The sequence below is a fragment of the Apium graveolens genome, chromosome 1 (genome assembly GCF_009905375.1).
Source record: "Apium graveolens cultivar Ventura chromosome 1, ASM990537v1, whole genome shotgun sequence".
In the NCBI taxonomy this organism is placed as follows: Eukaryota; Viridiplantae; Streptophyta; class Magnoliopsida; order Apiales; family Apiaceae; genus Apium; species Apium graveolens.
The window spans coordinates 107591059-107605205 of NC_133647.1; the positions used below are offsets into that span (position 1 = coordinate 107591059).

Consider the following 14147-nt stretch of genomic DNA (forward strand, 5'->3'; position numbering starts at 1 on the left):
AATCCTAATTTTAGTCGAAATTGAAGATTTTGAGAGTCCTGGTCATCCTGGAGCTTATATATACCAATAAAAAGACGTTTTTAACAACTAAGAGGCCTGGGAGAGCAATAAGAAGACTTAGAGAGCACGAGACGACTACGGAGAAGAATACTTTTGTTTTATTTAATATAGTTGATACTTGGATGCTCGTTTTCGATTTGTCTTTGAACCCTAGTACTCTTATATTGTTTATTATCATGTTTTCATTGGAACCCATGGTGACGATGAGTTCGGTTATGAACTAATCATTATCATGGGGTTCTAACTGATTTACTTGTGGATTTCTATAGTTAATTTATTTCAATATCTTGGTGTGTGGTGATTGATTGATATCCTAGTATTGGTTGTGCTTATTTGTCTTATGTGCGTAGCTAACATCTAAGATATCGTGTTAATCTCTATTGAAGCGAAAGTGAATATAGAGATTTAGAACTTGCCATGCTAGTATAGGTTCATGTATAATTGTATACATGATTAGTAGGTAATTTTAACCATCTTACTTGCCCTATGTAATCACGATAAATAATTTGTTCATTAAACCTTTAAGATTGTCAAATTTTATAGATATAGGGTCTCAACATATTTAGAGTCTATTCAGCTTCTATCTCTTTTGTGGATGTCTGGTAGTAGGGTATTCGTACAACGAAAGTTGACGTTTACTAGTTTCGTGTTATCTGATTAGTTGTCATCACCATCACATGCTAAGGTTAAGAACAATGACTTTGAATGAAGTAGTAATGAAGTTAGAATCCCATGTTTGTCTCATATAAGTAATTCAACCTCAATTCTCTTAGTTAATGCAATTTAGTATAATCTTTTAGTTTAATCAAAACCCAATTTTTTATTTATCTTAGCATTGAGCGATAACCATACATTGTTGCATAGGTGCATAAATTAAACTTAACCTAAACCAGTCTATGTGGGAATGAATCTGATTTATATCTTATACTGCTTGCGAACGCGTATACTTACGTGAATTTTAGCGCGTGTTTTCACCCTAACAGTTCTCAAAGAAAAGAGAACAAAGATTCGAACTCGGAATTCAAATAAAGTACTTGATCTTCAAAAAGAAGCTTTAAAAGAAGAAATTCTATGAAATACAAGTACTTAAATCTCTTTAACTCCTCACGAGTGAGATTTCATAATTCTTTATAACTCCTCATGAGTGAGATATCATATTTGACAAACCTCGCGAGTTGGCCAATTACTTGCACTTTATATATCTCGATCTTGGCCAACATATTTCGTGAATATAAAAATAATTACGAAAGGTATCGTATAATCCTCACTAACATCTTTAGTATTCCGTGGGATTATAATTCGATCAATAGTAAGCTTCGTAATTTTGTCAAATATCAAAGACGGATTTAATCACACGAGTTGTCCAATTACTTGCACTTCATTTATTTGGATCTTGGCCAATGCATAGTTTGTTTATATAGTATCATTACGAAAAGTATCGTATAATCCCCACTAACATCTTTAGTGTTCCGTGGGATTATAAATTGATAAATAGTAAACTTCGTAATCATCCGTCTAAGCTTCAAAGGTGGATTTAATCACACGAGTTGGCCAATTACTTGCACTTCATTTATTTGGATCTTTGCCAACGCATAGTTTGTGTATATAGTATCATTACGAAAGGTATCATATAATCCCCACTAACCTCTTTAGTGTTTCGTGAGATTATAAATCGATAATATTAAACTTCGTAACTATCCACCTAAACTTCAAAAGCACAAATCCAAAGCCAATTACTTGCACTTCTTTTATATCGATCTTGGCTTATATAGAACCTATAAATTGTGCACGAAGTTAAAAGTATACTTTGGATCTATAATTGTCAAAATATAAGTATACTAAAATCCTTAAGCCTACGAGCTTAAAAAGGATAAGTTACAATTCCGAGATTGTAACTAAAGTATTCTTCGATTTATAAATACTTAATTGAAAGAAGAAGAATACTAAAGAAGTCATAAGTTATATTGCTTATATATATAAAAGACTTCTTATATTACTCCGATAAACATATATTCTATAAAGATAGAGTAATCGAAAGTATACTGGACAAATTATTCTATATCTCAAGTCAAGTATACATAGTTGATATTTAATATTCTTATTTGAATATTATATTATATTTTGAACTAGTACCGTAACATACTAGTTCAACCCATCTTTTCTCTACACGTTTTGTTTTGTGGATTATCTTATTAGTTTTGTAGTGAGGTGAAGTGACGTTAGGTGATTCTCGTTCTAAGACCCAAGTCCTATATGTACTAACGGAAAGTTAGTAGTATTTGCACCGTGAAAAAGAGAAAAGACCCAAGACCGGATTACTAAGATCCAAGACCGAAAAAAGCTAAGGAAGCCAAGTCAACATAAGGGTTCTACATCAACTTTGAAGAGATAGCAGGGAGTTATTGTCTAAGATAAGTTGTGTATGTATTACATTTATTTTGAGGTGGTAACCCTTGTGTTATGCACCAAGACAAATATTTGTAAGGGTGTAAAGGCTTCTCCGCCTACTAAAGGAGCGAGTTTATTATAAGGGAAAATCCCGAGTCCGGGAGAGAAGTTCGGGGACTGGACGTAGGGGTAAGCGAATCTATTAAAAGTTGCGCCATCGCGAACCAAGATAAAATCGCCGTGTGGTATTTTCTTTCCTTGCACTTTATTTTCCGCACACATAGATTATATAACTACTTAGTAAAGTTTTAAAAAGGGATAAATAGTTTTAAAGCGCCATAGTAATTTTTAAATTGGTAATCAAGCTATTCAACCCCCCTTCTAGCTTAACATAGCCCTTTTACGAGACCTATCAAATGTTCTTAATTGAAATTTGGGTATTTCCTTGTTAGGGGTTATTAGATGAAATTAATTACATGGTTGTGTAGATCGTAGAACAAGGAATCAGTTGGTATAAACAAATTAAACGAATGATTATGGGAAAGATCTGGTCGAAAAACTCACCGGGGTGGCGACGGAAATTTCGGATGAAGTTTTCGGTCGAATCACGTGTTGTTTGCTCAAATTTCTTGCACGATTGCGTTCCCGGCAGTGAATAAGATATTCGCTGTTAATTTGAGCAATTTCTAGAAGGCTTTCAGGCCGCCGGAAAAGCTCCATGGGGCCGACCATGGAGTTTCGGCTGGCGACAAAGAAGATGACAGGGGAGGGGATAAATTACAGTTTCCGCCCCTGTCCTTTGCAAAACTTGCAAATTTAATATTTCGGTTTTAAAAACTTTTAAAAATTGTATTTTTGTTTTCAAAATTTTAAAAATCATATTTCTATTTAATTTATTTTCAGGAAAATCAGTTTAATTATTTTTAAAATTCCAAAAAATTCCTTATTTATTTCCGAAAACTATTTTTTAATTCAAAAATAAATCTTAATTATTAAATTAATTGATATTAGTTGATAATTAATTATTTAATTATTCAATTATTTAAATATTAATTGATTATTTAATTTAAATAATTATTAATTAATATTAATTGTTTATTTAATTGGATTTAATTATTTATTTGGATTAAAAATCCTGAAAAATAGTTTCGAGCTTTAAAATATTATTTAAAATTATTTTCAAAACTCGATAATTAGTATTAAATCATTTTAAAGTCAGATTCTGGTATTCGAACCCTATTAATTAATTATAAAATGATTCGGAGACCCGTTTTAATTTTCAAAGATGTTCAAAAATTCGTATTAAATACGTGGAAAATTATTTTGACCCGGAATCTTCTTCAAATTATTATTTTAATTGAATATCTTACGTGATATATGTTATACGTGATCTGATTGATATATAATATGTCTGTATGTGCATTGTTTAACGGTTTTATTCATAACTTTCAATCTGTACGTCGGATTTGGGTGAAACGAAGGGTAGATAAAAGTTTGTAATGTGTGGAATGAAACAAAATTTAATTAGGGCTGAGCATAAATTAGCCAAACCGACCGAAACCTCCCAATCCAAACCGACCAAACCGAATTTTACGGTTTACTAACGGTTTGGTTCGGTTACGGATCGGCATTTTAAAAACCGATTTTTTCGGTTTGGTTTCGGTTTTTACCTCCAAACTGACCGATATAACCGAAACGAACCGAATACGAAAATTAAAACATTAATATACATATATTAGTAAAGTGCAATTAATAACAAATTATAATGCATCAACATATGTGTAAACTAAAATATATAAAAGAACTAATCATAATATATTTTATTCTAAGATATAAATATTTATGTGTGTGTTATATTTTCACTATTTTTATTGAATAAAAGCATAAGAATTGGTCGCATCTTTTTCGTTTTCTTTCCTTTTTTATTTTTCAAAGTCATTATTTTTGTATATTCTTTTTGAATATGATTATAATAGAAAATATATTTCTATAATATTGTACAAAATTTCAATTCTTATTTACAAATTCAAGTTTAATTTAATTTCTAATTTTATTTTATAGGAAAAATGGTTTAAACCGAAACCAAACCGAACCAAACCGTTTTAAATGGAATGGTTTGGTTTGGTTTTTTCACATAACGGTTTGGTTTCGGATTGGATTTTAGGGAACCCGTGAATTTCGGTTTGGTTCCGTTTGGACCCTCCAAACCGCCCAAACCGGCCGATGCTCACCCCTAAAATTAATATTGATGCCTACATATAATGTTTAACAGAGGAAGCGAGATGAGGAAAGGTAAAACAAGTGGTCACTAAGTGGGAACCAAATTACGAGTACAAGTAAATTAAGAGCAGATTGATAAGGCAAGTATTTCGGCCCTTCCATGTAGTATCATTGCAAGTATTCCTAATAGTTCTTGTTCTATAGTGCAAGTACTTTGAAGTAGTCAACCCAACCTTAATCAACCCAACCCGTCATACGATTAGTAGAGTTGGGTTTTTTAATTTTTTGAGACTAATGGGTTGAAATTTTTGTAACCTGTACTAAATGGGTTAGGTCGTTAAAAGGGTCAAAACGACCAAACCCAACCCTAGTTGTTATAGAGTTTGGTCTCATATGTAAGGGTCAGTTTGCATTTTTATCAAAAATAGCATGTCCACACGCCAATACTCTTAATTTTAAAAATCAACTCTAATATATAATTTAAAAAATTAGAGTAAACATATCTAAATATTTAATATTTTTATCATAATATTTAAAAGTATAACTATTTTTCATCACTAGTCAATAAAGTTGCGTTTCGCGGCGGCAATATGATTATTATCTATAAAAATATCTATTAAATGATATTAACCGAATGTATGTAAACAATAAAATAAATTATTTATATTTATACTAAAATACCATGGATTTTTGAGTTTTTGCCTTTGGTTATTTTTTTCCCTTTATTTAAAATTATGTTTTATCAAGAGAATAATCTCATTTAGTTGGAATTAAATTTATTTTTTAACCCGAAATAGTTTAATTTGGATGTATAACATAATTTTTAGATATTTGTCTTTACATCAGAAGAATATTAAGATGATAAGTTGAATTAAAAAGAAAGCGGAAAAACTTTAGTAATATGTAAGATAATATTAGTTTTTAATATTTATTAACTCAAAAAGTTGAGAAACTTAGAAAAATGAAATTTTTGGATTTAAGTTATTTTTTATTTCTGTAGAAAATAGAGAATAACATAAGATAATTGTAGTTTTTAATATTTATTAGCTGATTTTTTTAAAAAAAAATAGAAAAATAAAACAAGTCGATTTGAGCCGTGTTTCGCGGTAAGGAATTTTTTAAAAAATTATTGAGAAAATATGTTTATAGATACTTGTATATATAGATATTTCATAGGATAAAAATCAAAAGAAATTTTTAAAAAATATAAATATAGTATATGTACGGTGGAGGTGAAGGCAGGTGGTTGGTTCATGGAGAATGGTCTGATCTAGTGCACCTAATCCATTTTCAAAAATATCTATATCAAGAAGTCCTCCCGCTTTATTTTTTCGATTTTTTTCGATGCAAGCCTTATCTTTTCATTTGTTCAAAAAATTGGCATACCACTCTCAACAGCAAGTGGATCCATTTGTTGGAGAAAGAAAATTGTTATGCCTAAAATTCGGTGTAAAGAATATTTGGGTCAAAACCTGGTTAATTGAATAAAATTGGAATACTTTATGCCTAGAATTAAGGAAAATATAAGGCAAGTCCTTTTTACTGTAGAAGTAGTGGGCGCACCCTTATAATAATAGGAAAAGCCTCAAAACCCGAAGGTGCGCCCAGATGATGATTTAACAGGGAAAAGAGTCCTCATACTGATGAGGAGGGAAGAAAGCTTGAAAACTTGAGGAAACGTCCTCTTAGTATATAAGGCGCGCCCTCATGGTATATAAAAAGGAGTTTTTTTAATAATGCCTTGAGGAGTCAAGGTGTGCCACAATAACTTGATATGAGAGGGTGCATCCTATTGTTATATGAAGGACTTTTGAATGATCTTTTGAGCTGGGCCATGCCCTGTAGGGGTGTTAGGGCGTGACCAAAGTAGGAAAAATGGCTTGAAAGTGAACTTCAACATAGTTACTTGGATGGATACTTCAACATAGTTACTTGGATGGATTCTTCGGATTATTCAAGGAAGGAGAAGATTATTATTGCTAACCTATTTTTTACAGGTATTCTATTGAAAAACTCTTTCCTATAATGTAACCACATGAAGGTGGTGTCCGTGGGCAGAGACCTCCATAGGTATGCCTGGATGGAAGGCCTCCTTCTTTAGTTAAGGAGTGTCGTCATTGGGGATATGGAGTGAATTCTAGTGTGCGCTTTGGGAGCTATGTCTCTATAGTCAACGGGATTCCTCGTTCGGAGACTTCGGAGTATCCTGTACTTTGCACTCAAAAGCTTGGGATCACTTGTCCTGTAATCTGGTAGGGGCTCCTTATCCAGGGGACCATGATGCGTCTAACAATTAGGGTGAACCACGACTATACCTGCGTCCACGGATTAGAGAAATAACTGATAGCGAAAAGTTATCCTTGGCCATGGAAATGCCTTATCTGTGAAGTCTTGAAGCCGTGGATGAGCCTTGGGCCTTTATGGTTGGGCCTCATCGGTGGACATTCCTAAAGCTAGTAGAAGACGGTTTCAAGTGGGTTTCCTACTGGGCCTCGTGTTGAGTGGCATTTATGACACTTTATTATGCTCTAAAAAGCTTTGAATTTATGCATTTATACTCAAGTTATTAAGTGTTTTAATGTTTTTTCTAGTGTTTTTGCATTTTAGGCATTATCTAAGTAATCAGGTGAATTAGCATTGTTTTGGTGCTAATTTGGTGTCAAGGTGATGTTGGAATAAAAGCTCGTGAAACGCCGGCTCCAAGCAGCAAGAAAAAAGATGAAATCTGAGTTTTTCCCAGAAGGACGGCATGCCCGCGCTGTGATAGCGCGCGGTCGCGCCAGGATTCCAGAATGACAGCGCGACCACGCTATAATAGCGTGCGGCATCGCCGGTGCGAAAGTTTTGAATCCTGATTCTAATGCAATTCTAACTAGGAGACTTCCAGATTGATTAGGGCTGCTATATATATTCAAATAAGAACATTTTCAAGAAGAGACGTACTAGAGCGCAAGGAGAGCCGTAAGAAGACCGTTTTAGCACGGATTCAATGAAGACGAAGAAGATCTTGTTTTTACTTGTGAATCTTTGTTCTAAGTTGTAACTTGGATGCTAGTTTTCTTGCTTGTGAACCTTTACTCTTGTTTCGTACTTGGTTTCTTTAATTAAGTATAAAGACTACGTTTATTATACCATGCTTTCATCGGAACCCACATTGATGATGAGTCCGATTATGGGCTAATCGTTATCGTGGGGTTCTAGCGAATTTATTTATGGATTTATTTAGTTAAATTGTTTGTATGCCTTAGTGTGTGGTGATTGAATGATAACCTAGTATTAGTTGTGCTTATTCGTCTTATAAGAGTCGCGAACTTGTAAGATAGCGTGTTAATTCTTAATGAAGCGACAGTGAATTTAAGGATTTAGAACTTGCCATGCTAGCATAGGTTCATGTGTTATTATTATGCATGATTCGTAGGTAATTTTACCCATCTTACTTGCCCTGTGTAATTATGATAGATAACTTGTGCTTTAAACCGTTATGTTGTCAAATTCTATAGATATATAGGGTCTCAATATAATTGGTGTCTATTCAGCTTCTATCCCTTCTGTGGATGTCAGGTAGTATGTTATTTGTGCAACGAAAGTTGGCGTTTAGCAGTTTTGTGTTATCTGATTAGTGTCATCACCATTGCATGCTAAGGTTAAGAACAATAAGGTTATTGAATGAAGTATTTAATGAAGTTAGAATCCCATGTTTGTCTCATATAATATACAACTCTCTTTACTCTCTTAGTTATAATCATTAGTTTAATTTGTAGTATAAACAACCCAAATTGTTATCGTCTTAGCATTGGATAATAACCATATCATCGGTGCATAGGTGCATAAATTACATAGTTAACCAACGCCAGTCTCTGTGGGAATGAACTAGAAAAGTTTTTATATTACTTACGAACGTGTATACTTGCGTGAATTATTAGCTTGTGTTTAGCCCTAACAAGTTTTTGGAGCCGCTGCTGTGGACTATAATGTTAACTTTTAGTTTATGTGTTTGTCATCAGTGATCGTTAAAGTTCATTGACTCGGACATTGTTACTCACATACTTTTTTTTCTTGTTGTATTTCAAGTAATCTAGCGATTGTTTATGCAAACGCGTTCACGAGTTCGTAGGAGAATTCTGGAAAAAGACGAGGAAGAAGTTGTAGGGGATCGTTGGGAAGATTTTGAGGACGAGGAGAAAGTAGCTGAAAAAGAGAAAATCGAAGAACCACCTTTATTAGAGATGGCGGATCAAGAAGATAATTCTAATGCGTTAATGGTCTTTTCTAAGCCTAAGATCAATGACATTCAGTCAAGCATCATCAGGCCAGCCATCAAGGCTAATACTTTTGAGATCAAGTCGAGCACGATCCAAATGATACATAACTCAGTTCAATTTGGGGGGTAATCCTACTGAAGATCCAAACATGCACATTAGGGATTTCATCGAGATCTGTGACACTTTCAAGTTCAACGATGTGTCTGAAGATGCTATCAAGCTGCGACTATTCCCATTCTCTCTGAGGGACAAAGCGAAGTGTTGGTTACATTCTCTACCACCAGGGTCGATCACCAATTGGGAGGATCTTGCTCAAAAGTTTCTCACTAAATTATTTCCTATGGTGAAGACTATTGCAATCAGGAATGCTCTTACTCAGTTTGCTCAGCAAACTGGTGAATCTCTGTGTGAGGCTTGGGATCGATACAAGGAGATGCTAAGGAAGTTCCCACACCACGGCATGCCTGACTGGATGATTATAAACTGTTTCTACAATGGTCTAGGTGTACATTCTAGACCTATACTTGATGCAGCATCTGGTGGAGCCTTATGGGCTAAAAGTTACAATGAAGCTTATGAGTTGATTGAGCTAATGGCAGCCAATGAATACCAGAATCCTATGCAAAGAATGTTGCAAGGAAAGGTAGCAGGAATTCTGGAAGTGGATCAAGCTACTGCTATAGTTGCTCAACTTCAAGCTTTAATGATGAAAGTGGACTCGTTAGCTAATTATGGAGTTAATCAGATTACTAGCGTTTGTGAACTTTGTGCGGGAGCACATGAAACTGAGCAGTGCGCTATTTCTAGTGAATCAACTCAATTTGTGAGCAACTTTCAGAGATCACAACAATAAGCTCCAACCACATATCATCCAAATAACCGCTATCATCCTAACTTCAGCTGGAGCAACAGTCAGAATGCGGTACAAAAATCTTATCAGCCTTATATAGCAAGGCAGTATAACCCTCCTGGTTTTCAGCAATCGCAGTATATCCCGAAGCAACAACTTCAACTTCAGCAGTTACCTCAAGCTAATGAAAAATCTGAATTGGAGGAGTTGAGACTCATGTGCAAGAGTCAAGCTGTCTCTATCAAGACCTTGGAAAATCATATTGGGCGAATTGCGAATGTATTACTAAATCGTTAACCTGGCACGCTTCCCGGGGATATTGAAGTGCCAGGCAAGAAAGAATCGCAGGAGCATGTTAAAGTAATCACATTAAGGTCTGGTAAGGTTGCGAATCCTGAAGTAGTTAAAACTCCCATTGTTGAAGTGGAGGCTGATGAAGAAGAAGTGCAGAAGGAAGCCGAAATGGAACCAAGGAAGACTATTATTGAGCACACTCCTCTGGAGGGTAATACAGGGGAGAAACGGATCTATCCTCCGCCTCCTTTTCCTAAGAGGTTGCAGAAGAAGAAACTGGATAAGCAGTTTGTGAAGTTTCTGGAGGTGTTCAAGAAAATTCACATTAACATACCTTTCGCTAAAGCTCTTGAACAGATGCCTAGTTATGTGAAATTCATGAAAGGTATTCTCTCTAGAAAGGTGAAGCTTGATGACTTAGAGTTTGTTGCTCTCACGGAGGAATGCAGTGATGTGCTGCAACAAAAATTTCCTCCGAAGCTTAAAGATCCTGGAAGCTTCACTATTCCTTGCACCATTGGAAAGGTGTCATATGATAAATGTCTATACGACTTGGGAGCTAGCATCAATCTGATGCCATTATCAATCTTCAAAAAGTTGGAATGCCTGATCCAAAGCCTACATACATGACTTCGCAGTTGGTCGATTGTTCTATTACATATCCGCGAGGTATTGTGGAGGAAGTCTTGGTCAAGGTGGATAAACTCATTTTCCTTGCTGATTTTATAATTCTTGATTACGAGGAATATAAGAAGATTCCCATAATCTTGGGAAGACCTTTTTTGGCTACTGGCTGAACCTTGATAGATGTGCAGAAAGGTGAGCTTACCATGAGAGTGATGGATCAGGATGTGACTTTTAATGTGTTCAATGCCATGAAATTTCCTACAGAAAATAAGGAGTGTTTTAAGGTGGAAATGGTTGATATTGTGGTTAATACTGAACTCGATCGTTTGCTAAGTTTCGATGCCTTAGAGAAGGCCTTATTGGGGAATTCGGATAATGAAGATGATGAGGGCGATGAGCACTTGCAATATTTGAATGCTTCTCCCTGGAAGCGAAAGATGGATATGCCTTTTGAATCTCTTGGATTAGAGGAGTTGAAAAGTTCTCCGAAATGCCTCAAGCCATCTATTGAAGAAGCTCATACTCTTGAGCTAAAACTTTGACCTGAACATTTGAGGTATGCATTTTTAGGTGAGACATCTACTTTGCCTGTTATTATTGCATCTGACCTTTCAGGTACTGATGAGGAGTACCTTTTGAGGATTCTTAGAGAGTTCAAATCGGAAATTGGTTGGACTATAGCAGATATCAAGGGAATCAGCCCTTCTTATTGTATGCATAAAATTCTGCTAGAGGAAGGAAGCAAGCCTATTGTTGAGCAACATAGGAGGCTAAATCCGATCATGAAAGAGGTTGTGAAGAAGGAAATTCTCAAGTGGTTAGATGCAGGAATTATCTATCCTATTTCTGACAGTTCATCGGTGAGCCTAGTTCAGTGTGTGCCAAAGAAAGGTGGTATCAATGTGGTGGCGAATGAGAAGAATGAGCTCATTCCAACACGAACAGTCACAGGGTGGAGAGTTTGCATGGATTATAGGAAGCTGAACAAGGCTACAAGGAAGGATTACTTCCCTCTTCCTTTCATTGATCAGATGCTTGATAGATTGGTTAGGCATGATTACTATTATCTTCTGGATGGCTATTCGGGATATAATCAGGTTTGTATCGCTCCTGAAGATCAAGAGAATATTACATTCACATGTCCTTTCAGCACTTTTGCATTCCGAAGAGTTTCTTTTGGACTATGTGGAGCGCCAGCCACTTTTCAGAGATGTATGATGGCTATCTTCTCTAACATGATTGGGAATAACGTAGAAGTATTCATGGACGATTTTTCGGTCTTTGGAACTTCTTACGATGAATGCTTGCATAATCTGGGTTTAGTATTGAAAAGGTACGTTGAGACCAACTTGGTTCTTAATTGGGAGAAATGTCATTTTATGGTGCGCCAAGGCATAATTCTTGGGCACAAGGTTTCTAGCAAGGGGCTTGAGGTGGACAAAGCCAAGGTGGGGGTGATCAAAAATCTTCCTCCATCCATATATGTTAAGGGAATTCACAGTTTTCTTGGTCATGCGGGTTTCTGTAGGCGTTTCATCAAGGAATTCTCGAAGATTTCGAAGCCTTTGTGCAATTTTCTAGAGAAAGACGTTCCTTTCAAGTTTGATGACGAATGCCTTGCTGCTTTTGAGACATTGAAAAAGAGTTTGATTACGACACCTGTCATAACTGCACCTAATTGGTCTGAACCATTTGAAATGATGTGTGATACAAGCGACTATGCGGTTGGAGCAGTTCTTGGGCAATGCAAGAACAACATATTTCATGTAGTCTACTATGCTAGTAAGACTCTTAATGGTGCTCAACTGAATTACACCACTACTGAGAAAGAACTTTTGGCTATCGTCTATGGTTTTGAGAAATTTTGATCATATCTCCTTAGGAAGAAGGTGACAGTTTTCACTAATCATACAGCAATTTGATATCTCGTCTCGAAGAAGGACTCGAAGCTAAGGTTGATTCGATGGGTTCTTTTACTTCAGGAGTTTGAGTTAGAGATCAAGGACAGAAAGGAGACTGAGAATCAAGTCGCTGATCATCTCTCGCGTTTAGAGGATCCAATTGCTACTTCACAAGATAAGTCTTTAATTAATGAGTCTTTTCCCGATGAGCAGTTATTTGGAGTGCAAGCAGAAGAACCGTGGTTTACAGATATTGTGAACTACCTTGTGAGTAACGTCATGCCTCCAGAGTTGACTCCAGCTCAAAGGAAGAAATTTCTACATGAAGTGAAGTGGTATATGTGGGATGAGCCGTTTCTTTTTTGCCAAGGAGCTGACCAAATCATCAGGAGATGTATTCCTTACAGCGAAACGGGGGGGGGGGGGGATCTTGCGAGATTGCCACTCAACGGCTTATGGAGGACATTATGGTGGAGAAAAGATAACATCTCATATTCTTCAAGCAGGTTTTTTTTGTCCAACTTTGTTTAAAGATGCTCATCAGTTTGTTATGAAATATGATCGATGTCAATGAGTGGGGAATATGTCCAAAAGGGATGAGATACCTCTTAATTTGCTTCTCGAGGTTAAAGTCTTTGATGTTTGGGGAATCGACTTCATGGGGCCATTTGTCTCATCTTGTAACAATCAGTATATCTTGTTAGAGGTTGATTATGTGTCGAAATGGGTTGAAGTTAAGGCATTTCCAACAAACGATGCTAAGGTAGTGCTTAATTTTCTTCACAAGCAGATATTCACAAGATTTGGAACTCCAAGAGTCATAATCAGTGATGATGGGTCACTTTTTTATAATCGCAAGTTCACTGCTTTGATGCAAAGGTATAATGTGAATCATCGCATTACTACGGCTTACCATCTTCAGAAAAATGGTCAAGCCGAGGTATCTAACAGAGAGATCAAGCGCATTCTAGAGAAGGTTGTGTGTCCATCGAGAAAAGATTGGTTTTGAAGCTTGATGAAGCTGTTTGGGCTTATAGAACAGCATACAAGACTCCGCTAGGGATGTCACCATATCAGTTGGTTTATGGTAAGGGGTGTCATTTGTCGATAGAGCTAGAGCATAAGGTGTATTGGGCTTTGAAGAAAATGAATCTGGATTTGGATGCAGTTGGAAAGAAGAGGATGCTTCAATTGAATGAGCTCAACGAGTTTCGACTTCAAGCTTATGAGAACAACAAAATGTACAAGGAGAAAGTCAGGAGATGGCACGATCGAGGTCTAGGGCTCAAATAATTTGTGTCGGGGAAACAAGTTCTTTTGTTCAACTCTTGTCTTCGTCTTTTTCCTGGAAAGTTGAAGTCAAGATGGTCAGGGCCGTTTATTGTCAAAACTGTGTTTCCACATGGAGCGGTGGAGATTTTTGAGAATGATCCGGCCAAGCATTCAAGGTTAATGGTCAGACGTTGAAGCATTACTATGGTGACACGGCAAACCGCGAGGTGGTTAGTTCTGTTTTATTGTCCGTTTGATCTCAAATTCTACATC

The 14147-nt window shown here is 36.0% G+C and overlaps 1 non-coding gene across 1 annotated transcript; it reads right to left on the reverse strand.

The window, feature by feature from the left end:
- Positions 1-9285: 9285 nt before the first annotated feature.
- On the reverse strand, positions 9286-9392 carry LOC141681484 (small nucleolar RNA R71). The gene has a single exon (XR_012558920.1). It is a non-coding gene; the product is annotated as a small nucleolar RNA R71 (small nucleolar RNA).
- Positions 9393-14147: the final 4755 nt, after the last annotated feature.